At 40.1% G+C, this 16325-nt stretch overlaps 2 long non-coding RNA genes across 11 annotated transcripts; one reads left to right on the plus strand and one right to left on the minus strand.

The window, feature by feature from the left end:
• Nucleotides 1-1543: 1543 nt before the first annotated feature.
• On the plus strand, nucleotides 1544-6073 carry LOC134458371 (uncharacterized). Of its 9 annotated transcripts, none has more exons than XR_010036569.1 (6): nucleotides 1544-1571; nucleotides 2265-2324; nucleotides 2890-2974; nucleotides 3266-3391; nucleotides 4060-4145; nucleotides 4838-6073. It is a non-coding gene; the product is annotated as an uncharacterized LOC134458371 (long non-coding RNA). The 9 variants fall into 9 exon arrangements; XR_010036572.1 differs by having other exon boundaries at nucleotides 2895-2974; XR_010036570.1 differs by having other exon boundaries at nucleotides 1545-1571; nucleotides 2887-2974.
• Nucleotides 6074-10109: 4036 nt separating this feature from the next.
• Nucleotides 10110-15527, minus strand: LOC134459009 (uncharacterized). 2 transcript variants are annotated; one of them, XR_010036735.1, is made up of 6 exons: nucleotides 14505-15527; nucleotides 14330-14416; nucleotides 13788-13839; nucleotides 13246-13482; nucleotides 12210-12268; nucleotides 10110-11345 (listed from the first exon to the last, which is right to left on the minus strand). It is a non-coding gene; the product is annotated as an uncharacterized LOC134459009 (long non-coding RNA). The 2 variants fall into 2 exon arrangements; XR_010036734.1 differs by lacking the exon at nucleotides 14330-14416.
• Nucleotides 15528-16325: the final 798 nt, after the last annotated feature.

Genomic DNA, 16325 nt, shown 5'->3' on the forward strand with positions numbered 1-16325 from the left:
GATGAGGTTCGCACAGTTTTCCCCGCCGTGTCGCAGAATTTCTGTTGCTAAACGCGAAAATGCTCTGCTGTGCCCTGACCAAACCATGCCTAACCGTAATCAAGGGACGTGGTGAAATTGTGGCGAAATTGTGCCCTAACCAAAACCATGCCTAAACTTAAAGTGATACTGTCCCATTTTTGGAAATTAGCTTATTTTACACCTCCCCTTGAGTTAAATAATAGGCTTTTACCGTTCTCCTGTACTTCCAACCATTTTCTAGATATGGAAGTGCACATTTCACCTCCAAGCTAACAGTTAACATTGATTCCTATGAGACCAGTTAGCCGCGAGCTGGTCTCATAGGGCACAATGTTAACTGGTAGCATGGAGGTAAAATTTGCACTGCCATACCCACAGAACGGTTCAAAGTACAGGTATCACTTTAATCTGTCACAGGGCATTGTGGACACAATTGTGTACACACACACACACACACATACACACACACACACACACACACACACACACACACACACACACACACACACACACACACACACACACACACACACACACACACACACGCACGCACACACACACACACACACACACACACACACACACACACACATTGTCACACCCACACACACACACACACCAGTGCTTGACACTAACTTTTTCACTTACCAGCCATTTTGGCTAGTGGTTTTCCTGACTCACTAGCCATTGGGCCTTTTCACTAGCCATAATTTTCTTAACCATCATAGCAGCTTTAATTAATTATATAATAGGCTGTAGGCCCTAATAATGTAATGTAGGCTAATATAATATAGGCATAATATAATATAATATAATATAATATAATATAATATAATATAATATAATATAATATAATATAATATAATATAGGGCAATTAGAATTGTTAGGCCTATTAACTGGTCCATGCATGCATGCTATGCAAAGAACAGATTTACTGATCTGAGGAATGGCATAGCCTATTATATATTTAGGCTACCATGCAGAAACACCAAGCACAGTGTTGTGGAAGGGCACAAAGAGCCTGATCTCGAAGGATTGCGTCTCATTTATCACGCAAACCAAACTCAAAATTGCGTCAATATAAGGACGCATTCTCTTTTATGTCACACATGCGCAGTGGCCACTCTGCTGTCTGGAGCCCCCCTGACATCTTTGTAGCCTAATTTACTGAAAAATAAGCCGTTATTCATGTTGCTCCACATAACCGCGTATTGCAACTTCATAATTAAATCCCCACAACAAAATACTGAGCTTATGGGCTATTTTAGTCACATTTTACTTCCTAGACAAAAGTCTGTTTTGCTAGGATATTAATAAAATAACAGAAACTGTTTTATCCTATACGAGAGCATTTGTAGTATTTGTCCAGAAGACTTTTGTGGCTGAAAACCATTCAACCAGTAAGGTTTTTGAAATATTCATTGTAAATAACCCTGATGTACCCCCACTGTTTATGATGATGTCATTTCATCGCGACCTCCATGCATTGGATTGTGGATTTGATTGTACTGCCTGCAGTCTGGTTTGGCTGAGCTTTATTCATCAATTGGTAAGTTAATCTGATAAATTAGATATTTATGATCTACCCTATTTGAATGCTTGACACAGCAGCACATCGGGATGATCATGCAATTTGTTTATCACACAATTCCCACTTCATTTGTTAAGCTAACTTGGTTTTACGAGCTAGCTGCTTCTACACCCGTATTGTATTGCTCGCGTGATTTGTGATGTTAACAGTTTGTTTAGTCCATAATTTATTAACGTGATTGTTTATATGCGTGCCATCTCAGCCACATCCACCTCTGGTTTGCATGTAACATCAAAATTAGCTGCAAGTTCAGTGTGGTGCAACTAAGTTAGCCTAGCTTTACCAAAGGTGTTGTATGTTCTCCCTTTCCAAGGTCTCTGGCTTTTCCAAATTCGACATTAGCTCATTTTGCATCACTAACTAATCAGTATTAATGTGTATTTTGTGTGCAAAGTGCCGTTGAAAATATCTGAAAAAGGAGATCTGAACAGAAATAGGAGCTATTAAGTCACACCAACCTAATTGTCTCTTCCAAGCACAATCTTCTCGTTGATTTAATGCATGTTATATTTTCCATCCTCTCCACAGAATATGACAACATTGTCTTCATATGGCTGTTTGTATGCATTATCTAACTGAAGTTGTGTGTGGTTTTTCTGTTGCACATTTAAGAAACTTACTATTTCTTTTGGTCTAAATCTTACTTTACAGTTTTACGTCTCCAGTTTTCCCTGAGGTCCAAAATATTCAGTGGAGTGAAACTGTTGATGGGTAAGTAAGTTTAGTAGTTTCATTTAATTCATATGCTGTGTTTTTTAACTGAAGTACAACACAAATCTCAATCCCTCTTTATCAGATCTCATTCTATCTGGTGACATTAGGATATAATTATCAATATTATAAATGCAGTTTTTAGGCATGTCCTTTGTATGTTCACAAAACCTATGAACGAAAGAGAGGGAAGACTAGGAGGGGCCTAGCAAAACCAAAGAGGCACATTAATACTGTAAAAATGACAATGACAGCATAGACGAGCATCATCATATTGGCTGAGAGGACACTATGATACCTCTTCCTTACGATGGTGAATAGTAGATGAGCTGGATAAAAGAGGGGTTAGAGTTTATGCAAATAGTCTTCCCTTAAAAATATCTACCCCCTGCAACCTTGTATGGAAATGGTCTCATCTTGAAAATCACTTGTATTGATATCATTAATACAATTGCTGAGGGGGTTAGTAGACTTAAGTCAGTGATGTGTATTTCCATTGCATTGGTTAATGTGCAGTCTGTTCAAAGTAAGATTTAATATCTATTGGTTGTGTTTCTGTCAGAAGTACAGTGCATTACCAGGCGAATACACCGGTGGCGACAAGATCAAGCGACAGAGAATCGCTGGACTGTGCAGCAAGAGTGATAGAAGTATGTCCGTTAAAAGCAGAATGCAAGCAGTCCAACATTCCAATTGGCTGTGGCGACTGTTGCAATACCACATCATAGCTAATTTGAATAATAAGTAAAGCTACAAACTGACGCTCAAGTCGCGCGAATTGCCATCTAGTTGCCCGAATCACTTTTGTTGCGCGACTCAATGCAAAGTCAATTACTTCCGTCGCTGGAATCGCTGATGTAGTGCTTGGTCTATTTGTGACGGATATGTTGTGGTAGGCTATTCACCTTCTATTCTTGCTATGGTTCATTCTTCTGTTTCAGCAGCAAAATGTAACAAGCTTGTCCTGGAGGACTGCTCTGATGGGGAATGCTGTGGAGGAGAGACAGGCAGACTGTGGTCCATCGTGTGTGCTCCCAGTGCGTTAATACACGGACAGTCCTTTTTAAGTAAGATTTCATATCTCCTGGACCAATAATGAAAATTTGTATTGATCAAACAAAAAAAATGAAGGAGGAATAATATCCATTTATATAATCATTCAATGTGTCATTATGCATGTTTTTGTGATTTCACAGTGACACTTTTACATGTAGTTAAACACATTTCATATACAGACAAAAAATGTGCTAGGCTCCAGTGCTTGAGATTGTGACTGATGTAGACTTTGCAGCTGCACATTTAGTCCACCAGATGGCAGGATTAAGCTTACAAATCAAATAGTTACAATTAACAAAAGGCTTGACCTCAATGGGTGGCTGAACTGGTAGAAACACTTTTAGATGTTATGTTTAGTCATGGGAACTTGTGCCCAAGTCATGGAAAAGTCATGGACATTTGTTGGTTAAAATGTCTTTGAACTCTGATTGGTTGTGTTTCTGTGAAAAGTGGCACATTTAAAAAGATGCATTTCTGCATGTTGCTGTCTTTCTTTAGCCTCCTAGTTTCATAATCAAAAAGCAAGTTCACAGTAAGTAGTTTTGGTATTTTGGGCAGGTCTTTGATGTGCAGATTTAATGTAGTGGTGCGCTGATTTCTTCATCTACACCTTTCTTCATCCACACCTACTGGTGCTATCACAATAACTGATGTACACTTCTATCTGTGTTGTTTTCAGGTGCAACCAGAGGAATAATGTGATTGAGAGGAAGAGTGGCCCCATACATTGCTTGACCTGGAGCCTACCAAAGTCTAAGGTCTCAGGTAGGCAGCAATTGTGGGAATGTTGTTGGAATGTATTGTGTGTTGGCGTTACAGGGCATTCCACTCATTTCTTTGTGGTTAGACGATTCAATGTCATGAATGTCAGCCAAATCACTGGGGTAACATACTGTATGCTTTTAAACTAACCTTCTGTCTAAATTGGAAAAAACACTACTAACATGATGTTTGCCCAAGTATTGACACTACATCTTATGTGACATTTTTATGGTCGCCCTTTTACATGAAACTTAGTATGTTTCATAAGGGGCCAGTGCACAGTATGTTAGCATTTGACCACCACTGTTTGAGGTGCTGAGGAAATATCTTCAACTCCTCAACATGATGCAATTTCAAATGCCTGAATCTGGACTCATGTACCCTCCACAAGCCGTACACAAGTTTTGATGAGCCTGATTGAAATTAAGAGATGAAACTAAGGTGTTCACTCTTAAATTAGAGCTGATACTAATAGTATTACTGATAGTAGATACTAATAGTATTACTATCTCTCACAGTTTGTAATCATAATTTTAGCATTCCTGTTTAATGATGGAATGCTCTTGCTGAGGACTGCTGATTCTGCTGTGTTGTGTTTTGTAGTTGGTGTTAATGTTGTTTTTTTTTTTATATGGCCATATGCACCGTCATATATTTACTCATGCCCATGCATGTATATTTATTTTGTTTTGCAGGTGTCTCCAGAAGAACACATCCCAATGAAGACCCCAGTCATAGTCATCAACTTGACAGCTCAGCCTGTTACTTGAACTGTGTTCTTAGAGCCAAGTGTAACTGAGGTGTTTCCACACAGTCTGTCCCCCTTAGATCTTGAACTTGCCACCACCTAGTCAACGCATCGGTTCAGGTATGGGAGGCACAGCACGATACCGCTGAGCTAAATGACCAGTCACATAGCTCAGCGCTGCTGGTACTGTATGAGGCTTCGGGAGGGAGGTTTACTATCCTTCCACGCCACACTCTGCTAGTTGGCCTCCGTTACACAAGCTCGAATAATCCAAGCATCCAATCCAACTTCTTCAGCACTGCTTTTGAACACTATGAAGAACCACTCAGAACCACTGGTCCTAGAACTAAATGACCACATTATACTGTTAAAGGTCCACTGTGTAGGATGGTGATCAGAGCAGGTATTGCACCTATGCTGCTCATTGCAACTGTGCTACCTATTGTCCATTTTGACTTTTGAATTTTCAAGAATTTTACCAAGTATTTACTAGTATGTACCAATATTTACTAGTATGACCAAAATACAGTACATTATGCAACTAAATTCAAGATGGTGGACAATGGACTCCTTTCATGTTTTCATGAAAAGTGTAATTTTCCCAGTCATAATGAATACTCAGAATTTGATGGTGGTAAGTATTCTGAAAAAGGTTACATTTGTGAATGGCCTGAATGAATTCTGGAAAGAAACTGCTTAAAAATATTACACAGCGTACCTTTTAACATTTCATCTGTAGTAACAGAATGTAGCGTTTCTCAGCTGCGACTCAAACCTAGACCCTCTTTCGTGGTGGTTGTTGTAATGACACACTAAAAGCGATAATATCTGCATGAAGCTGCTCAAAAAGTGTCACTGGATATATACCTTGATAAAAGCAACAGAATCTTCAAAGAAGAACAGATACAAAATGGGATGCATGCATCATGACATTCCAACTGGTTACAGTGATATTCATGGGAATGTCTAATGCCTTTTCACCATTAACTTAAACTTCTTTTATGTTCTGTTCTTGTCTCTTTGTTATGATTGAATTAGGAGTTTTAATTTACACAAAAGCTGACACATTTCCCACCTTTCTGTTAAGACTTGGTCCTAAGTGTTCTGATTTGTTTGCTGTTTTATACCTTGTGAATATTGATGATTTTTTAATGATTTTTAATAAACTGTTTTGATCATTACATTGCACGTCTTAGTTATTTACAGGATTTTGGTCACAGTCCCTGGAGATGTGTGGGTTTAGGTGCGTTGCACAAGGGCACTTCAGCTGAGGATGTCGGGCGAGGTAAAGCTGGGATTCAAACATGCAACCCTCTGATCTTAAACTCATTTCCTCAAGCATTAGACCACGACTGATCACCTTGTTTTACTGGTGATTTCATGTTTAATGCAATAAATAAAACATCTTAGCATTGATGATGCCCTTAGTAATTACTGTCATTGTCTTTTAAAGTATGATCACTGCATTTTGGTCATGGTTATAAGGCCAAGTTAGGCTAACACTGACTTGAGGAGTCTTCAGTGCAGCATATTGATAAAGTCCAGACACTGAGTTAGTTGATTCAATACAGTATGGACAATGAGTCTTTTTGGGCTGCATTATGAAAGAGAGCTGGCCCAAAACCTGGTTTAGTATGTGTTGGTGTTGAATACTCAATAGAAATGCAGGAGCAAAGTGAAATGATATCATGCAGTCTTGTACATTCCTTATGATGTTTAAAGACTACATTCACCATTTCTAGCTACCTTCTAGGCCCATAAAATGTGGTAAGCTATGACATGCTGATGTGTGCTTACAACAACTGTAATCCAATCATGGCATGTAGTTCATGGAATTACATATTACTTGGGTCTCGGATTAAAACTATGCATGTGACATAAAATAATGTTACCTAAAACATTTCTGAAATCTAATTGCACTCTGTTGCATCCCTTTTATGATAAGAAAAATACAGCCACATGAAATTACACCATGCAGTCTTTTGTACACCCAGGGGCGCAACTACAGTATATGCGACGAATGCGTTGCAGGGGGGCGCCAGAGAGAGGGGGGCACCAAAGGGAGGGCATTGGAGGGCGCCAAATAATGGTTTTTTTTTGGTGGGGGGGGGGGACGACACACCTAATAGTTCTTGCATACCCCCCCAGAAATGAGTAGTTGTGCCCCTGTGTACACCAGTGATACACATATTTCAAGACTACAAGACCACTAGGATTCTATCACCATTTCCAGATACTTTATAGGCTGGTAGAATGTTGATTATATGCTGCCAGGACATTCTGACATGTCCATACAACAACTCACCCAGGCATGGCCCGTATTCTAAAGAATTGTATTATTTGAACCCAAGATTTAAGCCATGCATGTGACATACAATAATTTCCTGAATTATGCTGTGTAATCTAATTGCAATTTACACACTCACTGGTTCTGTAGCACCACCTTATACACCACATTTTATCCTTAATCCAACAGGGGTTTCATCATTTTCAGTTTGTTTCATCATTTTCAATTTGTGTAATCCCTAACAGTAACATAATGTTCCACGTGCTCATATTTGTTTTCAATAACTGCCCTATAACTCTATTACAGGCTATTCATTATGGAATTCGTGATAATTAGGGTTAGGGTTACCATTTCTAATTTCCTTTTATTGCAGGATGACAAAATTTGGTATGCAACATCAATGTGTAACGAAAAACATGGGATTGGAGTCTGATTGTGGATTACTCATTGTTAAACTCAATAGCGCCCCCTAGGAATTATTTTTTTTGACATTTTTGGCACCATCTGCTGGCAACATGCAACAATCTGGAAATCTAAAATTTGGCATAGAACATCTTTGTGTCTCCCAGAATAAGTAAGTTAAGTCAAATTACAGATTTCCTAGCCACAGACTCTGTAGCGCCCCCTACAATTTCATGCACTTTCTCTCTTTTTGACAACTTTGGCCCCACCCCCTTGGAATTCAAAAGTACATACAGACTTCATATTGGATATGTCACTTATATAGGTCACACTGAACATGTGAGTGAAGTCAAAATGCAGCCAACACATTTGCAGACTCAATAGCGCCCCCTAGAAATTCTATTTTTTGTCAGTTTTTCCTCATTTTTGACCCAGTCTACAGCCAACACATAAAAAGGTAGAAGCCTGCAATTTGGTATGTTAGATCTATGTGTCACACAGAATAGGAAAAATAAGTTAAATTACAACTTCCATGTTCACTGGCTCTATAGCGCCCCCTAGAAATTCCACATTTTTTATTTTTGGCCCCGCCTCCCAGTCACATACAAGCAGGTAGAGGGCCAATATTTTACAGATGTGTTTGTCACTATAGCCTCTATCAAAATATGTGCCATATGTTGACATTCCATGAAAAAAAAGGTGTTACGCCTACCAAGCTGTAAATGGCTCCTTCGCTTCTTTTAATGGTACCTTTTTAGGATGGCTGTGGGCTAAGCATCGACAGAGCATGAAAATTTGGTGTAATATTTTTTTTTTTTTGCAGATCATGTATTTCTGCATCAAGACAAGTCAAAATAAGAATGTTTTGATGTTTTTTGACCAATTTATTGACTTTTAAGCATTAAAAGTCACAACCGTTGGATGCCAAAATTACACATGGCAAGCATTTCCCTTTCCCCACAGTGGCTACTATTAGTCAAATGCCTGAAAAATGGTTAATATAATTTCAGCACATATCCATTTGTCAATTCAAGTACATATTGGGATGTGTAAGTGGGTAATAAATGATTTATTAACTTAAAATTACCAACCGTCATAGCCGTTTCCTACCAAAATTATGCATTTCCAAGCATCCCAGTTTGCCCTACATTGACTCAAATACCTGAAAATTGGTTTATTTCACCACAGCACACATGGCTTTGTCAATCCAAGCACATATGGGGATGTTTAAGTGGGTTTTCAATCATGTATTTACTTATAAGTATCAAAAGTCTTAGTCGCTTGCTGGCACAATTATGTATTTCCAAGCAATTCAGGATGCCCCACGCATGGCTATTGAATCAAGCGTCTAAATCTTGGATTATTTCCTATCAACTTGCCAATTCAAGTGCATATGTGGATGTTAAAGAGAGTTTTAAGGATGTATGGACATAAAAGTAGGCTACCAAAAGTCATAGCTTGCTGCCAAAATAAGCATATACGTTCCCCCCAGTGGCTACATTGAGTCAAATCATGCTGGATTATTTCTGCAAGGCGTATGTTCACCTATCAATTAAACTAAAATGTGGATATTCAAGTGGGTTTTGAATTAGGCTATGTAAGTTATGTGTGTAAGCAAAACATACCTATTTTAACAGAGAGAAAAAAACGAACTGGCAGCATATCCAAAACGGTCTCAGATTTGACATTGCAAAACTGTTTTTTATTTTTATTTTAGAATGGCACACATCTGGCCTATAAGCACAACTCAAAATACATATTTACAAGTGGGTTTTGAAGGATCCAAGCCAGGAGTATTAAGACAAAATGCCAAAATCAAAATCTGAAATAAAGTTAGGCCAAACTAAATATTTGTTTTGTGTGTAATATTTTTAGTATTATTTCCAGAGTAATACTAATACTACTGCTGCCCATTAACAGATGTTAGGAGACCTTTTTAATGAATACTTACCACCGTCATGAAATTCAAAGTAGGCTATTTGTTATGACCGCCATTTTGAATGTCCAGAAATAGAATTTTTAGCTGCAAAACTTACTGTACTTTGGTCATACTATTAGATATCACTTTAGGCCTATTATTTAGTAATTAATCATGAAAAGATCTAATTTGGCAATGGGCAGCACTGTTTCAATGAGCAGCATAGTTGCAATACTCTGGCCAACATCCTACACAGCGCACCTTTAAGTAGACCTAATATGTAACGAATTGGTCATTGCCATTCTGGTAACAGCTAATTTAGGTCTACAGGGGTAGTGTTTTAAAATGTTACATACACTCTTCTCCATCATCATGCATGGTAGTTCATATTGTGTTACATATGAATGAGCTGTTTCATTGGCCTGGGCCCACTCATATTCCTCTGACAACCAAATTTCATGTTCAAGTCTTGTTACAACATACATTAATGGTGTATGTGGGCCAACTGTGTAATACACATTTGAAATGATCCCATGGGCTGCATGAAATTAAGATTTTGCCCCCAGTGTTATGTACAATAAAACTGTAAACAATACGCTACACACAGAGCTGTCAAAGTCTAGCCATACCAGACGTTTATTTCACTGAACTCGGATCCCAGCATGCCCTGCACAAATGTTATTATGTTGTCTTCAAGTAGCATCAGGAAATATGAAATATCAGCACAGGCAACAGAGCAGACATAACATTTCCCCCCTCCCCAGGGGAGACCCAGGAACATCATTCATATTGTCAGAGTACATAGTCCCTGAGATGGCCTGGATGGGCCCTTGTACGGGCCGGTCGCCTCCAGGTCTGTTGCAGTAGGCGGCGGCACCTTGCGAACACGGCGGAAAATGGCGGGACCCAGCTGCTCAGTCACTTGCAGTGGGGCAGAACAGAATGACTTGAGCTTGTGGCCCCGGGTAGGCCTGCGGATCCTCAATCAGTCCAGTGGAGCAAGTGTGGGGCTTTTAACCCTGTGGGAGCGGTCAAAGCACTGTTTCACTCTGCGTTGATGAGTGGCGACCCAGCTGCTCCAGTGTCTGGTGTCGCGCACCATGCGGGGCAGATGGTAGTGGGCCAACAGGGAACTGCAGACGATCCAAAGGTAAAGGCAGTTCGGTCTAAGTTTAATGTGAAGACTAGCAAAAAACACAGTCTATTAATTTAACATATACTCAACTCCAAGCTCAAACCTGATAAAGGCATATAGTATATTGACAATTCAGAATTCAAAACAAGGACCAACCAGATGTGTCAATTACGTAAACTTTGACAAAGTTTTGTATAAAAATCACCTGTCACATCGACTTGACTGGTCCCTTGAAGAAGAAATATTACAGACTGTACACAATTCAGAATCGTTGGCAGGCATCATTAATGTATCACAGCTATTCAAACCACCTGAAATAAAATATGACTTATAGTGGATCGTGTAGAATTATACTGTGAGTCTCCATACAGCCTCTGGTCAGTGAAGACGTATGGCAGTTCTTCAGTCACTTGGTCATAATTCGGCATCCTGGGATGGGAGAGAGGAGGGACGATTCGGCATGACAGTCTGGTAGATGAAGATGTTGGCGAGTCTGGAGTTGCGGAAGCAGATACTCCTGTACCTCTACCCGGAGGGCAGCAGGCTGAACAGCTTGTATGCGTTGTGGTATCACTGCCAATAATCAGTCCTTCATAGGTGAAGCAGGTGGTAAATGTCTTGCTTGAGGGGAGTGGGGTCCCAGAAGCCTTGTTGTAGTCTGTGCAGCTTCCACCCCATATAGTGATGATGAATCTACGGAATTCGGTGACACACTGGAAACAACATAAAAAACAGGAGATATATATTTTAAACAAATATATACTTTTTTTTTTTTTAAAGCAGGAGATATATACACAGAAACATATACATAACAATCTCAAATTAAATACAGATTCAGACATTATAATGGCTTTCCACTTGTTGCTGCATTTGGGGAAATTATACATTTTTTTAGTGTACTCATCCCTCTCAACTTTCAAGCAGTTTGTGGAGACTCATCTCGTCTGAGAGAGCTCCCCTACATAACAAAGCATTCATTCCTAATCTGTAATTCATAACCCTATGCACTTACTTTATCCTGCTTACACACGATCAGTAGGTCTTCAGTTTTACAATGGTTTACTTGTATACAGCTGTCCTCTGTGTTCACCCCACACTCTGATCCACATGGATACACATTTGGATAAAGTGTCTGCTAAATGCATTGTAATGTAATATAATGTGATAAAATCACAACACCAAAACAACAACTAAACTGTACTTAAGTTAACCTTCCTCTACTTGGTGGGTTAAAAGATGTCAAGTAGACATATTCTTTTCAGCTTTACAATGTAGAGGGGTGATATTTGTGTGGAGATCTACAAACACAACTGGGAGGTTAGCATGGTCCATTCTGCAGGAGCAGCACTGAGCAATGTGTGCGGTGTGGGGGAGATAATATGGTTAGGTTGAGAAATATGGTTAACTACTTCTACTGTGATCCACCTTCATAGTACACGGACGTAAGACACTTTACCACTGACAGATATTTGGTTGTCTATTGACCCCAAGTGATGGCCTTCAAAAACATCATAGGCAGGATAATGGAACGCAACTTGAAAAGAATGTGCTTTTTCAACAGATAAAGTAAAACATACCTGCAACCAAACTGGCAGCGTGTTCACTCATCATCTCCTTAGCACATACCCATTAGAATCTGTGAAAAGTGTAACATGCAATGAAATTAGAGTTGTCTGCCTGTATTGTGAAACTCAAACATTCTAATGACTAATCTTGCGGAGCGAGTAATTAGTGGTGTGTGTGTGGAGTCAAGTCAGTTATATTGTCATTTTCTTCATATGCACAGGTTATACAAGTAAAATGAAATTCTCACTCTATGCCATGTCAGGACATAGTCTGTAAATGTCAGTTCTGTGTATGTCTGACATTAGTGCAAGACAGGACACGTAACACTAGTAACAATAAAGTAATTAATTAATAAATAATTACAACAAGCAGCGTTGGTGCATTGTATGTTACAGAGGCCAGCAGTTCTTGGTAGTGGAGGTCTGAGGTAGTGCAGGTAAGGTGCAGGTAAGGTGCAGTCACATGGTGCGGTTCCATAGGAGCTGTCTGTGTGTGTGTATGCGTGTGCGTGTGTGTGTCCTTTCCACGAGGGACAGGATGAACAAGCCGGTATGTACAGTATGATGTCAAACGCAAACAGGTCATTTGAGTAATCTGGGTCTTCACTTTTTCCCTTGGATGCTCATCAGTGTAGGGCCTCTAAAACTTGGTCGAAGTAGACAAATACTGAGGCACTCAAGGTAACATTTTTTTCTTTTATTATTTGGCTACAATGCCTACGTGTTTCGATCCTTATGTCCCTTCCTCAGGGCATATGTAAAAATTGTAACCTTTAGGAGTTTAGTGCCTCAGCATTTTTCTACCTATGTATGATGTGTTGTATGTTGTTGCAGGGTCCAGACAGCTATTGTTGGGTAGTGTATGAATGGGATAGTGGGGTAGTGTGTTTAGAGAATGCCAAAAATCTGCACATAAGCAGTGTAGTCAGTAGATCCACATCACAAGATGAGATTCTGGGGGGTGAAATGGGACGAATTTGATGTGCAAAATAGAAAGACCACAGCTGACCGACCAGTATGACAAAATGTTCAGTTTGTGTATGCTTACCTGCAAATTAGTCTCTGGAAGTAGGAGGAGGAGGGCTGGATTATCTGACGGAGGCTGGACAGGATGAATTCCATGGGAATGGTTGAAGAGGGCAGTCGGGGTGCCCGGAGTGTTATCACTACCCCTCGCTGCAGCTCCTGGATCAGCTGGGTTGTTGGCACTGCCTGGGCTGAGGAGCTGGATTTCTGTTTTTGCCATGATTGGTAGACCCTTTGAATAACTCGTTACCAGCATGATCTATGTAGGTGGGAACAAGCAAAATCCACAAAGATGGTGTGTATACAGCAGGGGTGAAAGTAGTTTTCATGTCTTACAGGTGCTATACCCCACCCATCCCCACCCTCAACCAAACAAAATAAACATGAGCACTACAGATCTATAACTGACTCTTTCAGGTGTCTTCATAGGACACTTGTCTCAAATGGCAGTGTATGTGTTTTTCCACACCTTGCTTTTTCAGATGAGGGTTTTTGTCCAGCATTAACTCTGTTCTCTTACCAGCTATGTGCTGCTGCTGTAAATGTTATACCAGTCATACACACCTGTGCGCAACGGTACACTTTCAGATGCCTAGGAGCGATGCGATGGAGATGCCTAGGGAAATGCAGACATAACATATGATGACCATATGATCACAAGACTACTACTACTACTACTGTAACAAAACAACAACAAAAAAACACAAATAACAGTACTAAAAACATTATGGTAAGCTTATTTAGTCACACAGCATCTCATTCATATGCAGTTAAAAAAAACATGAAAAAATAAATAAAACAGCCCCACCCAATGAAGTTCGATATAGAGTTGGGGGAATTAGAATATGTAATGGAAATGGGCCATTTTATACAGAGAAGCATTTGAAACAAGGTAGACACAGTTTTGGCTGCAATGCTAGGTTGGGTGCCATGGTCAATAGGACTTTTTTTTTTTTAAATTACTATGACATTATACTTTAGCTGACGCTTTAGTCCAAAGAGTATTGGTTACAGTCCCTGGAGCAGTGTGGGGTTAGGTTACGTGCCTTGCTCAAGGGCACCTCAGCCATGGAGCAAGATAGGGAGTGGAAAAGTGGGATTCTAACCTGCAACCCTCTGATCTGACGCCCGCCTCCTGCTCTAGGCTGCCTACTTCATGTATAGATGCAAATGTAAGTTCAAACACATTTTACCTGCATGTACAGAAAGAATGGAATTTGAACTTGAAACACCTAACCAAACCTGTAGCCTACACACAAAATGACTGCCCATGTAGCCTACCTGGGACAGAAGCACCAGCTCAGTAGGTTAATGACAGAACCAGTCCGAAGCAGGTACAAAATACCCGGTCACCTGAAAGTTGGGGGGAGAGAGAGAGAGAGAGAGAGAGAGAGAGAGAGAGAGAGATTAGTGAACCTGTCAAGCAAGTGCTCTGCTCAGAATGAGATTTCAGAGTACATATCGCGCTATTTACTCTCTTTAGCAGAACTTTGGCGCATCTGACGTCGTTTTCAAAGTTCTGCTTGCTTGATGAGGCCGAGATACCGCTTGTAAAACCAAACAGTAGGCTATAAATAATTATGGACAGAATAATTTGCCACGCGAGCAATAATGGGTAGGCTAGGCTAGGCTACACAGTAGAAGCAGCTGGCTGGTAAAACCAACTGTGACAGTCAGAAAAGTTTGGCGACTAAACCAATGATGTGACCTGGAAGATGCATTCAAATATAGCAGTTAATGCACATTCACCTTATCAATTAAATTAACTTACCTCCAGTCCAATACGGTCCAGCTAAACCCAGTACATGGGAATGCAGTCCGTAAAATCCACAATCCAGAGAGTGGTCGCAATAAAATGACATCATTGGTGTAGTAGCAGAGGGAGGGGGTCTGGGGATTTATGAATGAAATATTTGAAACTATTCAAAACGTTGTAGGCCTAGAGGTTGTTGTGCGCAAATCACGCTCTGGACAAATTTATGTCAATGTTTACAGGGTTCGTTTGAATTCAATCAAACAGAAAAAGACTTGCTAAAATCAAAACTTGACTTTAACAGCCCAAAAGAGCTCAGTATTAGTTTGTGGGGACTTAACAGCATATTTATAATGAGTCGTTACGTTAAGCAACGTGAATAACGTTTTGTTTTTGTTATAAATAGGCTAACAATAAAGCCTCTTGGCCTTAAAAGATAGTGCTGGCTACTGCGCATGTGTGACATAAAAGAGAATGCGTCGTTATATCGACGCAATTTTGGATTTGGTTTGCGTGATAAATGAGACGCAATTCATTCGAGATCACGTTGCAAATGTAAGCTACACGAGAGCAAAATATTTTTGTCTTTAATCTGGAGGGACTTCTTCATATCATATAGGCCTATCTGTGGAGGTCGCCGTCCACATTCATGCGCAAAGTAGATAGCCTAAAGTCATTGCCAAGTTGGCCGGTCCTCGGACATGGATGTGGAATAACACCTCTTCTGGAATATTTGCTTATAAAAGTAGAACTATCCACTAGAAAGCACACACAGATGCGGTAACTACAGAAGGGGCTACGACTTCCTTTCATTCCGTTTAATAGTGAGTTGTTTAAAATACAAACGGGCGAGACGGGCACCTGCGAAGGGACATGCAATGGGATGCTTTTGTGCAGTCTGGAAGGCTACTACTGCGCGTTTTTTAAAGAACGGTTTGACAGTCGGGAACAACAGTACAAGAAACATGGAGGAATATTAAGGTATGAAGACACAGGCAAATCAGAAAATAATTTAAACCAAACATTATTAATGCCGCATGTGTCCTTGTCTTATCACTGCGCTAATAAGTCTTGAGACTTTCACAAGAGTAAGACAGACTGACGTGTTTTCCTCTCGCTTTGGTCATTTTAATGTCCACTACTACTAAGTATTGTACTAATGACAGATCGCAAAACAGGTCAGTTGAGATGAACTTCGCTACTTTATTTTCACGTGAAGGTTTCCAGTGGCATTTCCAAACGCACGCTGATGTCCCGGTAGCTCGCTGTCACTCCTCTTCGCAAGACTAGCTCTAGGCCTATCAGATTCCTGGCTTGCGTGAGACACAGGTGACACGTGACACAGGTGC

Source organism: Engraulis encrasicolus, chromosome 11 (assembly GCF_034702125.1).
Source record: "Engraulis encrasicolus isolate BLACKSEA-1 chromosome 11, IST_EnEncr_1.0, whole genome shotgun sequence".
In the NCBI taxonomy this organism is placed as follows: domain Eukaryota; kingdom Metazoa; phylum Chordata; class Actinopteri; order Clupeiformes; family Engraulidae; genus Engraulis; species Engraulis encrasicolus.